At 43.2% G+C, this 22,145-nt stretch overlaps 1 protein-coding gene across 2 annotated transcripts in view; it reads left to right on the forward strand.

Moving 5' to 3' along the window:
• Nucleotides 1-413: 413 nt before the first annotated feature.
• TBC1D8 (TBC1 domain family member 8) overlaps nt 414-22,145 on the forward strand; it is an 82,777-nt gene continuing 61,045 nt past the window's right edge. The window contains exon 1 of one of the 2 annotated variants that reach the window (XM_028496557.2): nt 414-569. The gene's annotated coding sequence lies outside the window, so the exon portion shown is untranslated. The remainder of the gene's footprint in view (nt 570-22,145) is intronic. The other variant, XM_028496558.2, reaches the window with a different exon arrangement.

The raw sequence follows: 22,145 nt of genomic DNA on the forward strand, positions 1-22,145 counted from the left end.
GACCGGGGCGCGAACCCGGTTTCCCTGCATCGGCAGGCGGACGCGCAACCACTGCGCCACCAGGGAAGCCCCCCCTAGCCTTTATTTACTGCATGCTGTGGCCTCCTGTACCGTGCCACTGGGGGAATCAAAGACTCAGCTCGTTTGGGTGGCTTGTCGGGGGCCCCTTGTTCGCTTACTCATTGATTCTGCAAATCTGCGCTGAGTGGCCGCAGACACCAGGCTCTGTTCCAGGTGCTCTGAAACGGGACAAGGCAGCTAGATCTCTGGGCTTCACGAGCTGGACACCAGGCCTGCTGCCTGGGGTCGAGCCTAGATGCAGGGCACGTACGCGGGGAGCGGGTGGCTGCACGTGGGCTGCTGGCCTGTCTGCTCCTGTGCTCACACGTGCGTTGTCCTCTTGTCTCTTGAAGGTCGCCTGGTGGGTGCCCTGGATGCGGTGCTGGATTCCAACGCCCGGGTCGCTCCGTTTCGAATTCTGCTCCAGGTCCCCGGCTCCCAGGTGTATTCTCCCATAGCATGTGGTGAGTTACTGAGTGGATCGGACGTTTACTGGGCCGTGGCCACGGGTGAGTTTTGTGCCAGGTGGAGTGTTCCCCCTCTTGAGGTCTGAGCATGGGAGTCTGCATGGTCGTGACGCTGGAAGGTAACTCCTTCTAGAACCTCATCTGCTGCCATGAGCTCTTTGTTCTTCCTTTCTTTTTTTTTTTTTCTCCAACCGTTGGAAGCGTGTAGAGGCTCTAAGCTTGGGCATCCAGGCTTTCAAGTGGTGTGTTGGTCCAGGGGGCTGTGAATCCAGCTGTTTCCTTCACCTTGTGTCTGACATAACACACGAGTCCGGGGCGTGTGTGTATACCGTAACAGGGCAGGGGAGATGTCTGGGGCTGGGTCTGTCTTAGGCCAGCCTTCACCCTTGTTCCACGTGTGCACTGAATCACTTTACGGCTGAGCCCTACGGGAATTTAGAAATCACCTTCGCATCCTCTCCAGCTGAGCTTCAGTTCCTCCTGCATGCACTGTCCAATACTCTGCCTCGTCACTCCAGCTCCTCTGGGGCTGGGAATCGTTGCACCCTGAGAAGCCCCTTCTATTAAAAAACAAAACCAAGGGACTTCCCTGGTGGCACAGTGGTTAAGAATCTGCCTGCCAATGCAGGGGACGTGGGTTTGAGCCCTGGTCCGGGAAGAACCCACATGCCGCGGAGCAACTAAGCCCGTGCGCCACAACTGCTGAGCCTGAGCACTAGAGCCCGTGAGCCACAGCTACTGAGCCTGCATGACACAACTACTGAAGCCCATGCACCTAGAGTCCGTGCTCTGCAACAAGAGAAGCCACCGCAGTGAGAAGCCCGCGTGCCGCAATTAGAGAAAGCCTGTGTGCAGCAATGAAGACCCAATGCAGCCAAAAATAAATAAATAAAATAAATAAAAGTAAAATAAAATAATGTACTTTAAAAAAGAAAAACCGGGCTTCCCTGGTGGCGCAGTGGTTGAGAGTCCGCCTGCCGATGCAGGGGACACGGGTTCGTGCCCCGGTCCGGGAAGATCCCACATGCCGCAGAGCGGCTGGGCTCGTGAGCTATGGCCGCTGAGCCTGTGCGTCCGGAGCCTGTGCTCCGCAACGGGAGAGGCCACAAACAATGAGAGGCCCGCATACCGCAAAAAAGAAAAACCAAGATGTGTCTTTTTAATTACGCAAGTAATAAATGTTCACCCTCCAGAAATTAGAAAATAGGTAAGAAAGGAGGAGAAAGAAATCACCTATAACCTTTTATCTGGTGCTAATCACTCTTGTGTCTGCCTCTCCACAGAGGTTTTTAGTTGTGTTTTTTTCCTCTTAACATTTTTCTAATTACCATAAACTTTCATTGTCACCTCACATTCTTGAACAACACTGGATGACTTTTTTTTTTTCCTGGAAAAAATACAGGAAAGTTTAAAGAAGAAAATTGTCATCCATACCCACCATTACTAACAACTGTTCACATCTTGGCATGTTTTTTCCAGTCTGTTTTGTTTTGTTTTTTTGAACAAATCATTCTCTGTTTGCATTAAGTGATGAAATGATGCATGCTCAATATAATCAGTTAATACTGGAAAGTACAGAGAAGAAAATATATCTCGCCCCACATCCTAGGCACCCAAGGGTACCTCCAGTGACATTGGGGTCACATCATCCAGACAACTTTCTTTCTTTTTTTTTTTCTTTTTTTTTTTGTATTTCTTTGGCCACGCTGCGTGGCTTGGGGATATTTGTTCCCTGGCCAGGGATTGCACCTGGGACCACGGCAGTGAAAGCGTTGAGTCCTAACCACTGGACCGCCAGGGAATTCCCAACACAACTTTCTAAATGCTTTTAGACAAGTCCAGGGATAGTTATGAAGAAGGATAGACATGCTTTATAAAAATGCAGCTTGTCTGACAGTGCTAGTTTATAATAAAAATATTGTTTTTAGTGGATTTCAATAAAAGGAAAGATGCTGAAGTGAAACGAAAGAACTGTTAAACTTCAAATAAACACCGAGCACTTACTTTCTAAAAGGTTCATTTAAGGTCAAGGGGAGAGATGTTTAAAAGCGTGACAAGGTCAGAATTGTGGCTTTTGAAGACAGTGTTTCCGTTCTGGCAATGTTCATTGACTCCCCTCCTGAAGGACAGGGATGCCAGTGTTCTCATCCCTCCCCTGCTTCCCCAGGCTCTCATTTTCTTTTTTTCTAACATCTTTATTGGAGTATAATTGCTTTACAAGGGTGTGTTAGTTTCTGCTTTATAACAAAATGAATCAGCTATACGTATACAAATCCCCATATCCCCGCCCTCTTGCGTCTCCCTCCCACCCTCCCTATCCTACCCCTCTAGGTGGTCACAAACCACCGAGCTGACCTCCCTGTGCTATGCGGCTGCTTCCCACTAGCTCTCTATTTTCCATTTGGTAGTGTATATATGTCCATCAGGCTCTCATTTTTAAGTCTTACTATTCATTGTACATTGTAATTTCCATTCTCTTCTGTAACCACACTTTGCTCTATTATTTGGCTCAGTTCTCTATGTAAATTGATTGAATGCTTCCATCAGGTACAGCTTTCCCAACACAGAGTCTTTTATTTTGGTTCCTGTCTTAATTGGCTATATTCCTGTTTTCTTCTCCTAATAACGTCCCACATTTGCAAGTGTTTGTGCCTTGCTTTTGGACTCGAATGACACCTTGGCTGGGTATGATGGGCTCTGGCCAGACTCTGGAGCTTGGTGGCCATCACTTCGGGGTCTTTCAGTATTTAAGTGGCAAAGGGAGAAATCTCAGGCTGGTCTGATTCCTGCCCCCGCCATTGTGGGTGATGTGCTTTTTCTGGGGATAACTGTTTTTTGACGCGTATTTTGGGGACAGAGCAGGGAGGGCTGGCATGCTGCTGGCTGGGACGTGGGATGGGAGGGGCAGGACCCTGTCTTCTCTCCAGTTTCTCCCCGGATTCCTCTTCTCTCCTCTGCCCCAGGCAAGGGAGGTGGGCTCGCTCTGGATTTGAGGCTTTTGATGAGAATATTTGGATTTTTGTCTCCTCGCTAGATGGGCTTCTGGGGAGTCGGCAGTTGAGGGTAGCTAGTATACAAGCCTGCTCGGGTCCTGAGTCCACATAGCCCAGCAGGTCCACAGGAGCCAGTCCGGGCTCCATGGCGACTCAGTGTCATGTTTGATGGGCAAGAGGGTTCCCTTTTCTCCACACCCTCTCCAGCATTTGTTGTTTGTAGATTTTCTGAGGATGTCCATTCTGACTGGTGTGAGGTGATACCTCATTGTAGTTTTGATTTGCATTTCTCTATTAATTAGTGATGTTGAGCAGCTTTTCATGTGCCTCTTGGTCATCTCTATGTCTTCTTTGGAGAAATGTCTATTTAGGTCTTCTGCCCACTTTTTGATTGGGTTGTTTGTTTTTTTAATATTGAGCTGCATGAGCTGTTTATATATTTTGGAGATTAATTCTTTGTTAATTCGTTTGCAAATATTTTCTCCCATTCTGAGGGTTGTCATTTCGTCTTGTTTATAGTTTCCTTTGCTGTGCAAATGCTTTTAAATTTCATTAGGTCCCATTTGTTTATTTTTGTTTCTATTTCCATTACTCTAGGAGGTGGGTCAAAAAAAATCTTGCTGTGATTTATGTCAAAGAGTGTTTTCCCTATATTTTCCTCTAAGAGTTTTATAGTGTCTGGTCTTACATTTAGGTCTTTAATCCACTTAAAAAAAAATAAACTTATTTATTTATTTGTTTATTTTGGCTGCGTTGGGTCTTTGCTGCTCCGCATGGGCTTTCTCTAGTTGCGGCGAGCGGGGGCTACTCTTCATTGCATAGCACAGGCTTCTCATTGCGGTGGCTTCTCTTGTTGCGGAGCACGGGCTCTAGGCACGTGGGCTTCAGTAGTTGTGACACGCAGGCTCAGTAGCTGTGGCTCGTGGGCTCTAGAGCTCAGGCTCAGTAGTTGTGGTGCATGGGCTTAGTTGCTCCGTGGCACGTGGGATCTTCCCGGACCAGGTCTCAAACCCGTGTCCCCTGCATTGGCAGGCAGATTCTTAACCACTGCGCCACCCGGGAAGTCCCTGGATCTTTAATCCATTTTGAGTTTATTTTTGTGTATGGTGTTAGGGAGTGTTCTAATTTCATTCTTTTACATGTAGCTGTCCAGTTTTCCCAGCACCACTTATTGAAGAGACTGTCCTTTCTCCATTGTATATCCTTGCCTCCTTTGTCATAGATTAGTTGACCATAGGTGCGTGGGTTTATCTCTGGGCTTTCTATCCTGTTCCGTTGATCTATATTTCTGTTGTAGTATTATTTCTGTAGTATTATTTCTATTATATTTCTGTTGTAGGATTTGTAGTAGAGTCTGAAGTCAGGGAGTCTGATTCCTCCAGATTTCTTTCCCTCAAGATTGCTTTGGCTATTTGGGGTCTTTTGTGTCTCCATACAAATTTTAAGATTTTTTGTTCTAGTTCTGTAAAAAATGCAATTGGTAATTTGATAGGGATTGCATTGAATCAATCTGTAGATTGCTTTGGGTAGTATAGTCATTTTCACGGTATTGATTTTTCTAAACCAAGAACATGGTATATCTCTCCATCTGTTCATGTCATCGTTGAGTTCTTTTATCATTGTCTTATAGTTTTCTGAGTACAGGTCTTTTACCTCCTTAGGTAGGTTTATTCCTAGGTATTTTATTCTTTTTGTTGTAGTGGGGAATGGGATTGTTTCCTTAGTTTCTCTTTCTGATCTTCCGTTGTTAGTGTATAGGTATGCAAGAGATTTCTGTGCATTAATTTTGTATCCTGCTACTTTACCAAATTCATTGATTACCTCTAGTAGTTTTCTGGTGGCATCTTTAGGATTCTCTACGTATAGTTTCATGTCATCTGCAAACAGTGACATTTTACTTCTTCTTTTCCAATTTGTATTTCTTTTATTTCTTTTTCTACTCTGATTGCCGTGGCTAGGACTTCCAAAACTATGTTGAAAAATAGTGGTGAGAGTGGACATCCGTGCCTTGTTCCTGATCTTAGAGGAAATGCTTTCAGTTCTTCACCATTGATAATGATGTTTGCTGTGGGTTTGTCGTGTGTGGCCTTTATTATATCGAGGTAGGCTCCCTCTGTGCCCACTTTCTGGAGAGTTTTTATCATAAATGGGTGTTGTTCATCAGTGATATTGGTCTGTAATTTCCTCTTTTTTTGTAGTTTCTTTGTCTGGTTTGGTATCAGGGTGATGGTGGCCTCATAGGATGAGTTTGGGAGTGTTCCTCTATTTCATTTATTTCTGCTCTGATCTTTATGATTTCTTTCCTTCTGCTAACTTTGGGTTTTGTTTGTTCTTCTTTTTCTAGTTCATTTAGGTCTAAGGTTAGATTGTTTGAGATTTTTCTTCTTTCTTGAGGTAGGATTGAATTGCTATAAACGTCCTTCTTAGAATTGCTTTTGCTGCATCCCATAGGTTTTGGATTGTAGTATTTTCTTTGTCATTTGCCTCTAGATATTTTCTGATTTCCTCTTTGATTTCTTCAGTGATCTCTTGGTTATTTAGTAACATATTGTTTAGCCTCCGTGTGTTTGTGTTTTTTACGTTTTTTCCCCTGTAATTGATTTCTAATCTCATAGCATTGTGGTCGGGAAAGATGCTTGATATGATTTCAATTTTCTTAAATTTACTGAGGCTTGATTTGTGACCCAAGATGTGACCTATCCTGGAGAATGTTCTATGTGCACTTGAGAAGAAAGCTGCTGTTTTTGGATGGAATGTCCTGTAAGTATCAGTTAAATCTATCTGGTCTGTTGTGTCATTTAAAGCTTGTGTTTCCTTATTAATTTTCTGTCTGGTTGATCTGTCCATTGGTGTAAGTGAGGTGTTAAAATCCCTTTCTATTATTATGTTACTGTCGATTTCCTCTTTTATAGCTTTTACCATTTTCTTTATGTATTGAGGTGTTCCTATGTTGGGTGCATATATATTTATGATCGTTATATCTTCTTTTTGGATTGATCTCTTGATCATTATGTAGTGTCCTTCCTTGTCTCTTGTAACATATTCAGTGAGCCTTTGTCTTTTGGTTGGAGCGCTTAATCCATTTACGTTTAAGATAATTATCGATATGTATGTTCCTATGACCATTTTCTTAATTGTTTTTGGTTTGTTTTTGTAGGTCCTTTTCTTCTTTGATTTCTCCACTGAATCTGAATGAGGTCCTTGCCGGGTAGAGTCATATTGGTTGTAGGTTTTTCCCTTTCATCACTTTAAATATATCGTACCACTCCCTTCTGGCTTGTAGAGTTTCTGCTGAGAAATCAGCTGTTAACTGTATGGGAGTTCCCTTGTATGTTATTTGTTGTTTTTTCTTTGTTGGTTTTAATAGTTTTTCTTTGTCTTTAATTTTTGTCAATTTGATTACTATGTGTCTCGGTGTGTTTCTCCTTGGCTTTTTCCTGCCTGGCACTCTCTGCATTTCCTTCACTTGGGTGGCTATTTCCTTTCCCATGTTAGGGATGTTTTCGACTGTAATCTCCTCAAATATTTTCTCAGGTCCTTTCCCTCTCTCTTCTCCTTCCGGGACCCCTGTAATGAGAATGTTGGTGGATTTAATGTTGTCCCAGAGGTCTCTTAGGCTGTCTTCATTTCTTTTTTCTTTATTTTGTTCCACGGCAGTGATTTCCACCATTCTGTCTTCCAGGTCACTTATCCATTCTTCTGCCTTGAGGTCCTGGATCATCTTCACTATCATTATTCTGAACTCTTTTTCTGGAAGGTTGCCTATCTCCACTTCATTTAGTTGCTTTTCTGGTGTTTTATCTTGTTCCTTCATCTGGTACATAGTCCTCTGCCTTTTCATTTTGTCTGTCTTTCTGTGAATGTGGTTTTCCTTCCACAAGCTGCAGAATTGTAGTTCTTCTTGCTTCTTCTGTCTGTCCTCTGGTGGATGAGGGTATCTAAGAGGCTTGTGCAAGCTTCCTGATGGTAGGGACTGGTGGTGGGTAGAGCTGGGTTTTGCTCTGGTGGGCAGAGTTCAGTAAAACTGTAATAGGCTTGTCTGCTGATGGGTGGGGCTGAGTTCCCTCCCTGTTGGTTGTTTGGCCTGAGGTGACTCAGCACTGGAGCCTACAGGCTCTTTGGTGGGGCTAATGGCGACTCCGACTCCGGGAGGGCTCACGCCAAGGAGTACTTCCCATAACTTCTGCTGCCAGTGTCCTTGTCTCTGCAGTGAGCCACAGCTGCCCCCCCTCACCTCTGCAGGAGACCCTCCAACACTAGCAGGTAGGTCTGGTTCAGTCTCCCCTGGGGTCACTGCTCCTTCCCCTGGGTCCCAGTGCGCACACTACTTTGTGTGTGCCCCCCAGGAGTGGAGTCTCTGTTTCCCTCAGTCCTGTCGAAGTCCTGAAATCGAATCCCGCTGGCCTTCAAAGTCTGATTCTGTAGGAATTCCTCCTCCCGTTGCTGGACCCCCAGGTTGGGAAGCCTGACGTGGGGCTCAGAACCTTCACTCCAGTGGGTGGACTTCTGTGGTATAAGTGTTCTCCAGTTTGTGAGTTACCCACCCAGCAGTTATGGGATTTGATTTTACTGTGATTGCGCCCCTCCTACCGTCTCACTGCGGCTTCTCCTTTGTCTTTGGATGTGGGGTCTCTTTTGTGGTGAGTTCCAGTGTCTTCCTGATGATGATTGTTCAGCATTTAGTTGTGATTACGGTGCTCTTGCAAGAGGGGGTGAGCACACGTCCTTCTCTGCCATCTTGAACCAATATTCATTGTTTATTTAGACGTAATGCTATTGCACACTTAACAGACTCTAGGATACTGTAAACATAACTTTTATAGGCCCTGGAAAATGAAAAAATTTTTGGACTCGCTTTATTGTGATATCTGCTTTATTGCAGCAGTCTGAACCCAGCCCACAGTATCTCTGGGGTGTGCCTGTAATAGGGAATTGTTGCATCCCATGGATGTACGTTTATAAGACCATTGATATGTATATTGCCCGACTGCCTTCCATAAAGGCTGCAGCAGCTTACACTGAACCCCCACCACCCCCGGCAGTGTAGGTGTTCTCAGCACATTTAATTCCTGGACCATTCTTTCTGTTGAACCAAGATCTGCTTCCTTGAACCATAAAAAGAATGAAATAAAGCCACTTCCATCAACATGGATGGACCTAGAGATTATCATACTAAATGCAGTAAGCCAGACAAAGGCAAATATATGATATTGCTCACATGTGGAATCTAATAAAATGATACACATGAACTTATTTACAAAACAGAAACAGACTCACGGACATAGAAAACAAACTTATGGTTACCAAGGGGGAAAGGGGGTATGGGAGGGATAAATTGGGAGTTTGGGATTAACATATACACACTACTATGTATAAAATAGATAAGCAACAAGGACCTACTGTAAAGCACAGGGAACTACATTCAATATCTTGTAATAAACTATAAGGGAAAAGAATCTGAAAAGAATAGATACCTACCTATATGTATAACTGGATCACTTTGCTGTATACTTGAAATTAACACAACATTGTAAGTCAACTAGGCTCCACTTAGAAAATAAATTGAAAAGATCTGCTTCCTTTGGTTTCCACTTGAGTAGGTGCTTGCCTTGGACCTAACCCATGGCAGGTCTGCAGATGCTTCATTTTCCTCTGTCCTCTTGCCCACAGAAGGTCTGGGTAGGCAATTGTTTGTTCCAGTGCCTCTTTTCTTGGGTTAGGGAAGAGAGGATGGGAAGGGGATTTGTGTCTCAGCCTTGTGGTATTGATTTAGGTACTTAGCCCTCTTCCGGGAGTCACTTGGGCGTCTTGCACAGTGATAGTGACTCACCACATTTAATATTTTATTGTGTCTTGAGCATTGCGAAAGGCTCCCTGCCCAGGGTTTCGCGTCTCAGATAAAGCACAAACAGGAGCTGTAGGAAGGCCCTGGGCGGCACCAGGACGTGGTAGGAACAGGAAGGGTGGCCCACGGGAATGATTTATATCTTCACTTGTCTCTGGCTGCTCACGCGGCAGTATGGGGAGAATTTCCAGGAAAACTTTTTCTGTTTCTTTTTAAGCAGAGGTGGAAGAGCTGGGGAGATAATTTCGTGGGTGAACATGATTATTATTTGGCAACAGAGATCTGTGGGTGGATGGGGTGGGAGGGAGAGGGAAGTTGCTATGACTAGTGTTTTGTTAACTTACATGGACCAAAGAATCCCAAGGCTTTATAAAAGGGAATCATTAGTAGAGCTGAGTACTGGAAGGAGTCAAGGGCCAGAGCGGAGGAGGCCATTTGAAGGTTTCCCTTTTATTTAAATGCTTACCTGCCTCATGAAAATCAACGTTTTCTCAGAGTCGTGCTCACTGCCGACCCTCCAGTGCCCAGGACAGAGCCTGGAGTGTGGTCAGCTCAGTAAATAGCGGTGGGTGAATGAGGGATAAAGTATGCAAGAGAAGGTCAAGGTTCTCAGCAGTCAAGACTCCTGTTTGTAAGAAGGGGAAGGAAGGTGGTGCGTGTAATCACAGATAAGACTTCATGAGCCCTTTCTGGGAAACCAGGGCCAGTGATAGCCCAGGGCTGTGCAGGGTCTGAGTCTGAGCCCTGTAACCAGCCACCAGGACCACTGAACAGTAGAAGAACTTGCAAAACCAGGGTCTTACTTGCTTTCTTTAAAAAAATAAAATGTTTTTCATTGTGGTGAAGTATAAGATTGACCAGCTTAACCATTTTTTTCTTTGTTTTTTCTTTTTCTTTTCCATTACGGTTTATTATAGGATATTGAATATAAGTCCCTGTGTTATACAGTAGAACCTTGTTGTGTATCTGCTAATCCCAAACTCCTGATCTATCCCTCCTCTACCTTCCTCCCCCTTGGCAACCACAAGTCTGTTCTCTGTGTCTGTGAGTCTGCTTCTGTTTTGTAAATAAGTTCATTTTTATCATTTTTTTAGATTCCAGATAGATTTTTAGATGATATTTGTCTTTCTCTGGCTTACCTCACTTAGTATGATAATCTCTAAGTCCATCCATGTTGCTGCAAATGGCGCTATTGCAATTTTTTTAATGGCTGAGTAATATTCCATTGTATAAATATACCACATCTTCTTTATCCATTCATCTGTCGATGGACACTTAGGTTGCTTCCATGTCTTGGCTATTGTGAATAGCCAGCTTAACCATTTTTAAGTGTACAGTTCAGAGGCATTAAGCACATTCACACTCTTGTGCTACCATCGCCGCCAACCATCTCTAGAATTTTCACCTTCACAAATGGAAACTCTGTCCCCGTTAAACACTAACTCCCCATTCCTCCCTCCCCCAGACCCTGAAAACCACCCTCTGCTTCCTGTCTCTCTAACTTTGATGACCTTAAGAGCCTCCTGTAAGTGGAATCTTGCAGTGTTTGTCCTCTTGTGGCTGGCTTATTTCACTTAGCATAATGTCCTCAAGGTTCATCCATGTCAGAAGCTGGAGACAAATTAGGAAATAATATGCAAATGATTAAAAAGTTCAAAAAAAAAAGGTTCATCCATGTCATGGCGTGTGTCAGAATTTCTTTGCTTTTAAGGCTGAATAATGTGTGTCTGCTTTCTTTTTGAAATCAGATATGCAGTGATTGGTGCATGAGTAGAAACCAAGCGCACGGTGCGTAGAACCAGGAAAGGAGACTCCTGGGAGGTAACCCCTAGTCAGGGACAGGAGGGGAGGGGAAAAGAGCAGGGACAGGGGATCAGGGACGGGGCTCCAGCCTGCAGGGGCGTCGGCCTTTGACTGAGTTGACGCCTAGCCTGCCAAGAGCTCTTTGGGGCCCTGGAGGAACAGGACGGTGTCACCGTTTCTCTGTGTCTGGTGACCTCAGCTGTGCTTTGTCCTGCAGTCGAGTCCAGGCCGTGCCACGCTGCGAGTTACTGATGTGTTATTTCGTGTTCCTGTTGGTAGGGGATTCTCAGAGCCATTGCTGTGTTATCCACACATACATTTTATTCTTGACCGTGGCCCCAAACAGTGAGAGAGTTGTTTTTTCTTTGCCTGCTTTTAGGAAGCAGAAAATACTGAGGCAAGACTCTGGATTATCCGCCTGGACTATTGCAGGAGTTGAATTGATCATGCAATAATTTGAGTCCCTTTCATGTCAGTTCATTGAGATGGGGGGTGGGCTGTCTTTTCTGGTTACAGACAGAGGACTTGCCATGCTTAGAGGCAACCAGGGTGGTGTCCTGCGAAGAACATGGCCAAGAGAGCAGAAGCTTCAGGAGAAGATCAAAAAATCTTTTTTTTTTTTAAAGAAGCATATATATATATATATATATATATATTTTTTTTTTTTAATGAATTTATTTATTTATTTTTGGCTGCATTGGGTCTTTGTTGCTGTGCGCGGCCTTTCTCTGGTTGCGGTGAGTAGGGGTTACTCTTCGTTGCGGTGCGCAGGCTTCTAACTGCGGTGGCTTCTCTTTGCAGAGCACGGGCTCTAGGCACGTGGGCTTCAGTAGTTGTGGCGCGTGAGCTCTAGAGCGCAGGCTCAGTAGTTGTGGCGCACGGGCTTAGTTGCTCCACGGCATGTGGGATCTTCCCAGACCAGGGCTCAAACCTGTGTCCCTTGCCTTGGCAGGCGGATTCTTAACCACTGCACCACCAGGGAAGCCCAAGCTCATAAAACCTTTATCCAGGTGGCCTTTTAATAATGCTCATGTCCTTATGGTCTGCGTTTGGACTCCAGAGTCATTTTGCCGGCTAGTTTTTTTTTTTTTTGCGGTACGCGGGCCTCCCACCGTTGTGGCCTCTCCCGTTGCGGAGCACAGGCTCCGGACGCGCAGGCTCAGCGGCCATGGCTCACGGGCCCAGCCGCTCCGCGGCATGTGGGATCCTCCCGGACCGGGGCACGAACCCGCGTCCCCTGCATCGGCAGGCGGACTCTCAACCACTGCGCCACCAGGGAAGCCCCTGCCCGGCTAGTTTTGTGACTGTTTATGACAGTGTTGTGCAAGGTTTTAGTGTTCCTAGCAAGGTCTGTCCCTGGTCTTGAGTGAAATGAGGGAGAGCAGGAAAACAGAAAAAAAAAAAAAGAGCCAAATGGTAGCAGGTGAGAGTGATGCCGTGACAGCCCTCCCTGGCAGCGGAGTGTGGATTTCCTGCAGACCAGGGGGAGATACAGCCTGGACGGGCAGAAGCACATCTGCATCTTGGCAGCAGGTATGTGTGTAGTTCGAATAAACCTTTGTTAATATTTTAGATTTGGAAAATGAAAAAACATGATTTTGAAATTTCGCCGGTCGTTGAAGGAAGCTGTGATAGTTTTGCTAACAACATGTGGGATATGTTTTTTTAAAAAGTGAGAATCACAGGAGTTATGCTTTCCAGTTTAAAAAATCCCTTCCTTTCCTGTACTTTCCTTGTTTGAGCCTCTCAGCAATGTTTGAAATTTCGCGGGTCGTTGAAGGAAGCTGTGATAGTTTTGCTAACAACAGGTGGGATATGTTTTTTAAAAAGTGAGAATCACAGGAGTTATGCTTTCCAGTTTAAAAAATCCCTTCCTTTCCTGTACTTTCCTTGTTTGAGCCTCTCAGCAATGTGTAAGTAATTATTGGCCCTGGAGAGGGAAGAAGCAACGTACAGGTTCCTCATGACTTGCCAAGGGCACATCTTGCGTCAGGAGGACCTCCCTGGTGGCCCAGGTGTGGGTTCTTACAGAACGTTCTGTCAGACTGTTCTTTCTGCTGTGTCATCCCTTATCTCTGCCCTTGACCGTGGCTGGTGTTTTAGTTTTTTGTTTTCTGCATCACAGTTTGCTTTGTCTTTGGAGAGAGAGTTTTATTACGGGAGGAAATGTTCCAGGGTGGATCAGATTAGTGTCTTGGTGACCTTTGTGCCAGGGCAGCAAAGGAAGTGCCAGCCAGATCCTTTTTCAAGAACAGAACTTGCTGTGCACTTCAGGGAAAGTCTGGGAGGCAGCCCTGCAGGAGGAAAGTTAGAACGTTTTTGTGAGCTCTTCTAAGGTCACTCAGTATGAGTGGTCACACTTGTTTTTGGTTGCTGGGGATTCCTCAGAACAACACTGGCTGGCATTTTCCACGTGGATTTACACTTGGAAGTTACAGAGGGGGACCGTGGTTGACGTTTCTTTTCTATTAGGATGTTTCCATCACCAGGCTCTTACCGTTTTCAGTAAAGTAATTTTGCTTATGCTCAAATAATTAAACTCACTGAAGGTGCTCTTGCATTAGAGATGGTGCTCATAGTTACTTAAAAAGCAGGCAAGGGCTTCCCTGGTGGCGCAGTGGCTGAGAGTCCGCCTGCCGATGCAGGGGACGCGGGTTCGTGCCCCGGTCCGGGAAGATCCCACATGCCGCGGAGCGGCTGGGCCCGTGAGCCACAACTGCTGAGCCTGGGCGTCCGGAGCCTGTGCTCCGCGACGGGAGAGGCCGCGACAGTGAGAGGCCCGCGTACCGCAAAAAACAAACAAACAAACACACCAAAAAAAAGCAGGCACGTGCTGAGTCTCACTTTCAGACTGAGTGAATTTGAAGGTCACAAGTCATTTTTGTAAAATGCTTTTAAACTGGGGAGATTGTTGAAGACCCCAGGGTCGGAGTTCTGTCTGTTGCAGTAGTCCCTTTTCTGAAACAAATAGAAATAGCAAATCACTGCGTTGTGTGACAGAAACTAACAGTGTTGTAGGTCAGTTATACTTCAAAAACAAGCAAACTCATAGAAAAAAGAGACCAGATTTGTGGTTATTGAAGGTGGGGGGAGGTGGAGAGGAGAGGGAATTGGATGAAGCGGGTCAAAAAGTACAAACTTCCAGTTATATAAGATAAATAAGTACTAGGGGTGTAATGTACAACATGATAAATACAATTAACATTGCTGTATGTTATATATGAAATATATATGAAATATATTATATATGATAATCTATGAAATGTATGTAAAAATATATAAATAGATGAAAGTTTTTAAGACAGTAAATCCTGAGTTCTCATTAAAAGGAAATTTTTTTTTTCTTTCTTTAATTTTGTGTCTGTATGAGATGAAGGATGTTCACTAAACTCATTGTGATAATCATTTCATGACGTATGTAAGTCAGATCCGTATTGCTGTGCACCTTAAGTTTATACAGTGCTTTACGTCAGTTATATCTCAGTAAAACTGGGAGGAAAAAAATCACCCCTTTTCTCCCTCTTGTAATAATCCTTTTGCATAAAGTCTCTCCTTACCTTACAAATCCCGATTTGTTTTTTTATTTGACATGCTTCAGAATGAATATGACCTAAGGAAAAACATAAAGTTTGAAAGCTGGGAATCAAACTTTTCTCTAGTATCTTACGGGTTGCCTCACTTCTGCACAGAGCATGGCTTCTTTGACAAAAGAGACCACCTGGAGGGGATCTTCAAACATCCCGTTCCGTCCCTTCCATTTTAGATGAGAGAGTGACTAACGCAGCTGGGTTTCAGAGCACAGTGACTTTTTACTAATTGACTCCTTAGCGGTCAGCGGATGAAGGCAGAGTGTCACAGTGGAAGCGTCCTGACTCACGTGGTGTCCAGAGCCCTCCTTCCCCGCTGGACTTGCGGGTCTGGGTGTGTCCTCATCCTCAGGTCACGCTGACTTCCACGACTGAAGCTGTCGCCATCCCTCACTTCTCTGACATCTGCTAGAACCTTGCATGCCCGAGTGGCCCTGGGCTGGGGCGTGATCTGCATTTGGAAATTCAGGGAGTGTGAAATTCTCTGCTTCATGTTCTTATCCTGCTTTCACTTCTGACTTTACAACATGTTCACATAGGTGGAGGTTAATTACCCAGGTTTATGCCTTTTTAAAAAAATTGAAGTATAGTTGATTTACAGGGATTCAGGTGTACAGCAGAGTAATTCAGTTAATACATATATATATATATTCTTTTTCAGATTCTTTTCCATTATAGGTTATTACAAGGTATTGAATATAGTTCCCTGTGCTGTACAGTAGGTCCTTGTTGCTTATCTGTTTTATACATAGTAGTGTGTATCTACTAGTCCCAAACTCCTAATTTACGCCCCCTCTTCCCCTTTTGGTAACTGTAAGTTTGTTTTCTATGTGAGTCTGTTTCTGTTTTGTAAATAAGTTCATTGGTATCATTTTTTTAGATTCCACATATAGGTGTTAACATATGATATTTGTCTTTCTCTGACTTGCTTCACTTAGAATGATAATCTCTAGGTCCACCCATGTTGCTGCAAATGGCATCATTTCATTATTTTTCATGGCTTAGTAGTATTCCATTGTGTATATATACACCACATCTTCTTTATCCATTCATCTGTTGATGGATGCTTAGATTGTTTCCATGTCTTGACTATTGTAAGTGGTGCTGCTATGAACATAGGGGTGCCTGTATCTTTTTGGACTATGGTTTTCTCTGGATATATGCCCAGGAGTGGGATTGCTGGATTGTATGGTAGCTCTATCTTTAGTTTTTTTGGGTTTTTAAAAAATAAATTTATTTATTTATTTTTACTTTTGACTGCGTTGGGTCTTCGTTGCTGCACGCGGGCTTTCTCTAGTTGCGGCGAGCGGGGGCTACTCTTCGTTGCGGTGCGCGGGCTTCTCATTGTGGTGACTTCTCTTTGTTGTGGAGCACGGGATCTAGGCGCGCAGGCTTCAGTAGTTGTGGCACGCAGGCTCCGTAGTTGTGGCTCATGGGCTCTAGAGTGCAGGCTCAGTAGTTGTGGCGCATGGGCTTAGCTGCTCCGCGGCATGTGGGATCTTCCCAGACCAGGGCTTGAACCTGTGTCCCCTGCCTTGGCAGGTGGATTCTTAACCACTGCACCACCAGGGAAGTCCTACCTTTAGTTTTTTTTTAAGGAACCTCCATACTGTTTTCCGTAGTGGCTGCACCAATTTACATTTCCACCAACAACCTAGGAAAAAAGGATGGTTCCCTTTTTTCCACACTCTCTCCAGCATTATTATTTGTAGACTTTTGGATGATGTCCACTCTGACCAGTGTGAGGTGGTACCTCGTTGTAGTTTTCATTTGCATTTCTCTGATAGTTAGCAATGGTGAGCATCTTTTCATGTGCCTGTTGGCCATCTGTATGTCTTCTTTGGAGAAATGTCTATTTAAGTATTCTGCCATGCCTTTTCCGTTAAGAACATTAAAAATTTTTTTTCACTATGAAGATTTTCAAACATACCTCAAAGTAGTGAGGACGGTGTAATGAAATCCTCCTGGGTCCTTACGCAGGTACGTTAGGATCAAGGTTTTGCCCACCTTGCTTTATCTCTTACTCTCTGAGTCTTTTTTCCCCCACTAATGTATTTTAAAGCAAATCCTAGAAATTATGCTATTTCACCCCCACATATTTTAGTGAACATCTCTGAATCCAGGGCCATTCTTTGTAACTGCAGTAGCATCATTAAACTGCTAGAGGTAACCGGACTCCGTGCTGTCACTTGCACTTGGTGCAGACATGGGCTTCTGGCTGCTTCAAGATCCTTCATGGATCTGGTTGTTCTCATCCGTGTTCAACCGGAAACACACCGCTCATTTAATCGTGTGTGGCTTTTGTCTTTTTTAGTCAAGAAAGTCTCCATCCCTCCACTCCCACCCTACTGTTTTCCCCCAAGTCATTCACTTGATGAAGAAACCGGGTCAGTTTTTTTTTGTTTGTTTGTTTGTTTTTTTTGTGGTACGTGGGCCTCTCACCGTCGTGGCCTCTCCCGTCGTGGAGCACAGGCTCCGGACGCGCAGGCTCAGAGGCCATGGCTCATGGGCCCAGCAGCTCCGAGGCACGTGGGATCTTCCCAGACCGGGGCACGAACCCGTGTCCCCTGCATCGGCAGGCGGACTCTCAACCACTGCGCCGCCAGGGAAGCCCCCGGGTCAGTTTTTATGCAGAATGTCCCACTGGTACACTTGTCTGTTTCCTTCCTCAAGGTATCATCTCACCCATTACATGGTTCCTCATATTTCCTGAAAACTGGACAGTAATTACAAAGGTTCAGTTGAATCCAGGTTTGTAAAGAAGAATACTGAACAGGTGGTTGGCCTGTATCCTGCCTGGGGGGCATGTATCCTCTGGTGTCTGACTCTTAGTGATGCTTAGATTAGTTGATAAGCTCAGGTGACAGCTTCCATTGCTTTCTCCCCCTGTCAACCTTTCATCTAATGATTTTACCCATTTCGATATTGCCTGAATAATTTTTCTCTACATACTGCAAAGTGGTGATTTTCTAATTTGATCAGTACTTTCACAGCTGTCAGCTTGAACTTGTCTGTAAAGAACTTTACCTTATCACCTAGGGCTGTCTGGTCACCCTGAGAACATTTAGGGAAGGGAGGGAGAGAATGCTCGCTTTTGCCTTTTAGTTGCCTGTGGTTTGTGTAAGTATTTGGTGCCCTGGTTGTCTGCAGTGGTGACAAGTGAGTTATTTTTGGTCTTGTTTTAGTTTTCTTTTCTCTTTTCCTCCTCCCTCCCTTTTCAGTATCATTTCAAAGTCCCTGTTCCCCACCCCCAACACTTTATTATGAAATTTTCCAAACATGCAGAGAAGTTGAAAGGATTGTACAGTGAACACTCTAAGCCCGGGGTTTTTATACGTTCACTGTGTTTCAGTTAATTGCTGTCCTTTTTGTTACGCAGATCATGCCACCTTCTGCCTACAAGAACCCCTTCCTGTGCCTTCTGTGACTTTGTCTCACTTTCATTCATCTGTGAGTGATTCCTTGCTCTCTGCCAGTAAGATGTTAAGTGCTCATCTTGTGCACTTCCTGCCTCCTATCTGGAATCAGCCATTCCTCCAAGTAGCCCTGGTTCCTTTGTGTGGGTAATGGTATTTAGCGACCACAGTCTGGGGTGTGGGGTTGCTCATTGTTACTGGGTTGTCATTGCCTCTAAGGCTCTTCAGATAGGTATGAGCTAAGAAGTATGTGAAAGAAAAGAAAAAAGAGGTATGAAAAAGAAAAATAAATCATGAGTTCATACTTAGCTTTCTAATTTGGCTGTAAAACTACGTAGTTATAATTTAGCTTTGATATTATATTTATCTCCTCTTATTCACTGAAAATCTTGGTTTCTAACGATATTCACATAATTGTTCTCTAATGTATGTGCACACAAACATATTGTCTCTAAATAATATCAATACTGCTATTAAGAGTAAGAGTAGTGGACTTCCCTGCTGGTCTAGTGGTTAAGACTCTGTGCTTCCGATGCAGGGGGGCTTGGGTTCAATCCCTGGTTGGGGAACTAAGGTCCCACATGCTGCGTGGTGCAGCCAAAAGATTAAAAAAAAATGATGTAAAAAAAGAATGAGTAGTGACAGAGAGTAAAGTTTTTACAGCTCTCTTTGGCCTTAGAATATATTTAACTATGGAGGTATAGTCAAAATGCTGTTTAAAACAGTTATTTTCTCTTTGTAATTATGTTGGTAATTATTTTAATAACCTAATAAAGTTAATTTTTAATTGTTAAGGATATTTTTTCCCTTATTGATTTGACTCAAAAAATACAAAACACTGTCATGATTAATCAAATTTATAAAATCTATAAAAACAAAATATTTGTAGAGAAGCCATCCTTCCCCCCCACGCCCACTTTCTTTTTCACAAAGGTCACATATATTCTGCTCTATGCCTTGCCTTTTTTACATATCAGCATATCCTGGAAATCATTCCACATCAGAGAGGAGAGATATTCTTCCTCCTCCTTTTTTTCTTTCTCCTGCTCTTTTGTTTTTTATTCTTTCATTGCCTAGAAGTACCATAGTTTATTTAACCTATTCTCTACTGATGGGTATTTCTGTTGTTTTCAGACTTTACCATGACAAAAATGCCCCAGTGAATAACCTGGTAGATTCCTAGAAGTGGGATTGTTGCATCAAAGTGTTAATTAGATATTATTAAATTCCCTTCTCTCCATTGGCGTTGTATTATTTTTTAAAATTCCAATCAGCAATGGATGAAAATGCCTGTTTTCCCAGACTTGTCATCAGATCTATTGTCAAATTTTTGGATTTTTGCCAAACTGATAGGTAAGACATGGTGTATTTCCATAGTTTTAATTTGCATTCCTTTTGTTTTGAGGAAGTTGAACATCTTTCATGTTTAAGGACCATCTTCAGAAACTCTTTATTCCTATCATTTGCCTAGTTTTTTATTGGGTGCTTCTTTTTTCTCCTCAATTGTTAGGTGCTATCTGTATATTAGGAATTTTAGCCCTTTATTTGAGGTGTGAAATTACAAAATCTTTCCCCAGTTTGTCATGTAGTGGGATTTAGCACGCCTTTCTTTTATACTTTGTGATTTTGAGTTATGGTTGGAAGGTTTTCTCATTCCTGAGTTACCCAGCAATCCACTCATGTTTTCTTCAATTACTTGGAAATTAATTTTCTTTCATTACTTTAAAGCTGTTGTTCCATGTCTTCTGGCTTGCATCGTTTCTGATAGGAAGTCTACTATCATTCTTATCTTTGTTCCACTGTAAATATTGTGTTTTTTTTTCCTTCTTTATCACTGGTTTTCACTAGTTTGCTTATGATGTGATTTTCTGTAATTTTCTTTAAAGGTTTTTCCACTTGGTGTTCGTTGAGAATCTTGAATCTGTGAGTTTATAGTGTTCATCAAACTTGAAAACAATTTCAACGATTATTTCTTCAAAAAAAATGTTCTGTTCTCGCTTTGGTAGCACATATACTTAAGAGAAGTTTTTTTTCTGTTCTCCGGTTCCCCTACCCCCCTTTTCCTTGGACCTCAGTCACACAGATTTCAAGCTGCTTGTTATTGTCCCACAGTTCGCTGATGCTCTGTCCTTTCTGTTTTGTTCATCCTGTTTCTTCTGTTTTTCATTTCAGAGTTTTTATCGCTATCAAGTGCCCTTTTCTCTGCAATGTCCAATTTACTTTTAATCGTATCAGTATATTTTTGATTTCAGACACTGTTTTTCATCCCTAAAAGTTTGATTTGGAATTTTTTAAATGTCTTCCATTTAGTTCCTCACCATCCTTTTGCTTTCCTCCACTTTTTGAACACACGGAGTATATTTATAACAGCTGTTGTATGTCTTTGTCATTTTATCTGCATCATATCTGGTTCTGTTTCTATTGATTGATTTTTGTTTTGTTTACATAGGTCAAAATTTCCTACATCTCTGCTACCATCCCTGCTTCTGTTTCTGAGAAGTGTTTCTAATGGCACTAGTACAAGGACATTTTAATGACTATTTCAATTATAAATTAAAAATCTATTTTACTTTCAGTGTGAAGGAAGTTGAGTTTGTTTTTCACTTATTGCAAATCATTTTAGGGACTCATTCTAATTTGAAGGCAAAAAAGGATAAATTATGTAAAAAGAAATGTTTAGAACTTATTTTCTTAAACTATATAGTGAGAAGTATACACAGGTTTAAAAAAAAAAAAGCATGATGATGTGATGTTGATATTGAACTTTTACATGTTCCTGTAAAGATACTGCTTCCGACAATATAGATTTAGATGTTAGAGTATCCACTTGAGGAATGCGAGATTTCTGAAAATTAAAGCTTTGGTCCAACCCTTTCCCCTGTCATTTGTAATTTTTACTAGATTCTTTGCCTCAGTGTTTCTCTGTGTAGGATGAGTGTTGAGTGGAATTTAGGAATGATACTGCCTTGACTGTTAAACTTTTAATTAGTCCTTTTGTGGTCTGTGTGGCTTTTAGTCCAGGCATTTAGACAGAAGCCTTTTAGTGTTTGGACAGTAGAGAAACGTTGACTATTGCAAAGGAACAGATCCGAAGGATGCACATGCAATGCCCATGTCATTGTAAAGTAGGATCTAGGTATCTGGAGAAGATACTTAATTCAGTTGGATATTTACTATGCAGAGAGAAACAGTTGCTTTTTAAAACTGAAGCTGGGATCAAGTTATGTATGACTGTTTTCCGAGCAGAAGCTGTAAGTATAGACAATGAGATGCTTGTTTTATTTCCTGAAAATACCTCTGGGGCAAACCTAAGATAGTAAATACTGTGTGTGCGTTTCAAAGTGACTCAGCTGTTGGGAGCTGCCCCCCACCCCACCCTACTCCCCAGGCTCCAGTCTCCACCGTGCGTTACAGAAAGAGCCAGAAGGACAGGCCTCAAGGTTGGCTCTTGTCTGCACTTTAGATTTCTCACCTAGGAGATGGAAATAACTATACCTATCTTGTGATGCTTTTCATGAAGACAAACAAGGTCAAGTGTACAGCATACCTAACAAAATGCCTGGCTTCAGAAAATGTCCTATGCCTGCACCTCTGACAGTTCTTTCTTAGACCATCAAGTTGGTTATTTATAAATCCATCAGTGTGGTTTGTTTTGTGGTCATAACTGATGTTTCTAATACTGTATTTTAGTTTTGCGTTGCCATTTACAAATTTGATTTTTTTTTTTTTTTTTTTTTTTTTGCGGTATGCGGGCCTCTCACCGCTGTGGCCCCTCCCGCTGCGGGGCACAGGCTCCGGACACGCAGGCTCAGCGGCCATGGCCCACGGGCCCAGCCGCTCCGCGGCGTGTGGGATCCTCCCGGACCAGGGCACGAACCCACGCCCCCTGCATCGGCAGGCAGACTCTCAACCACTGCGCCACCAGGGAAACCCTACAAATTTGATTTTCGACTTCTTGTGTGGGTAATGTGTAA

Source organism: Physeter macrocephalus, chromosome 12 (assembly GCF_002837175.3).
Source record: "Physeter macrocephalus isolate SW-GA chromosome 12, ASM283717v5, whole genome shotgun sequence".
In the NCBI taxonomy this organism is placed as follows: Eukaryota; Metazoa; Chordata; class Mammalia; order Artiodactyla; family Physeteridae; genus Physeter; species Physeter macrocephalus.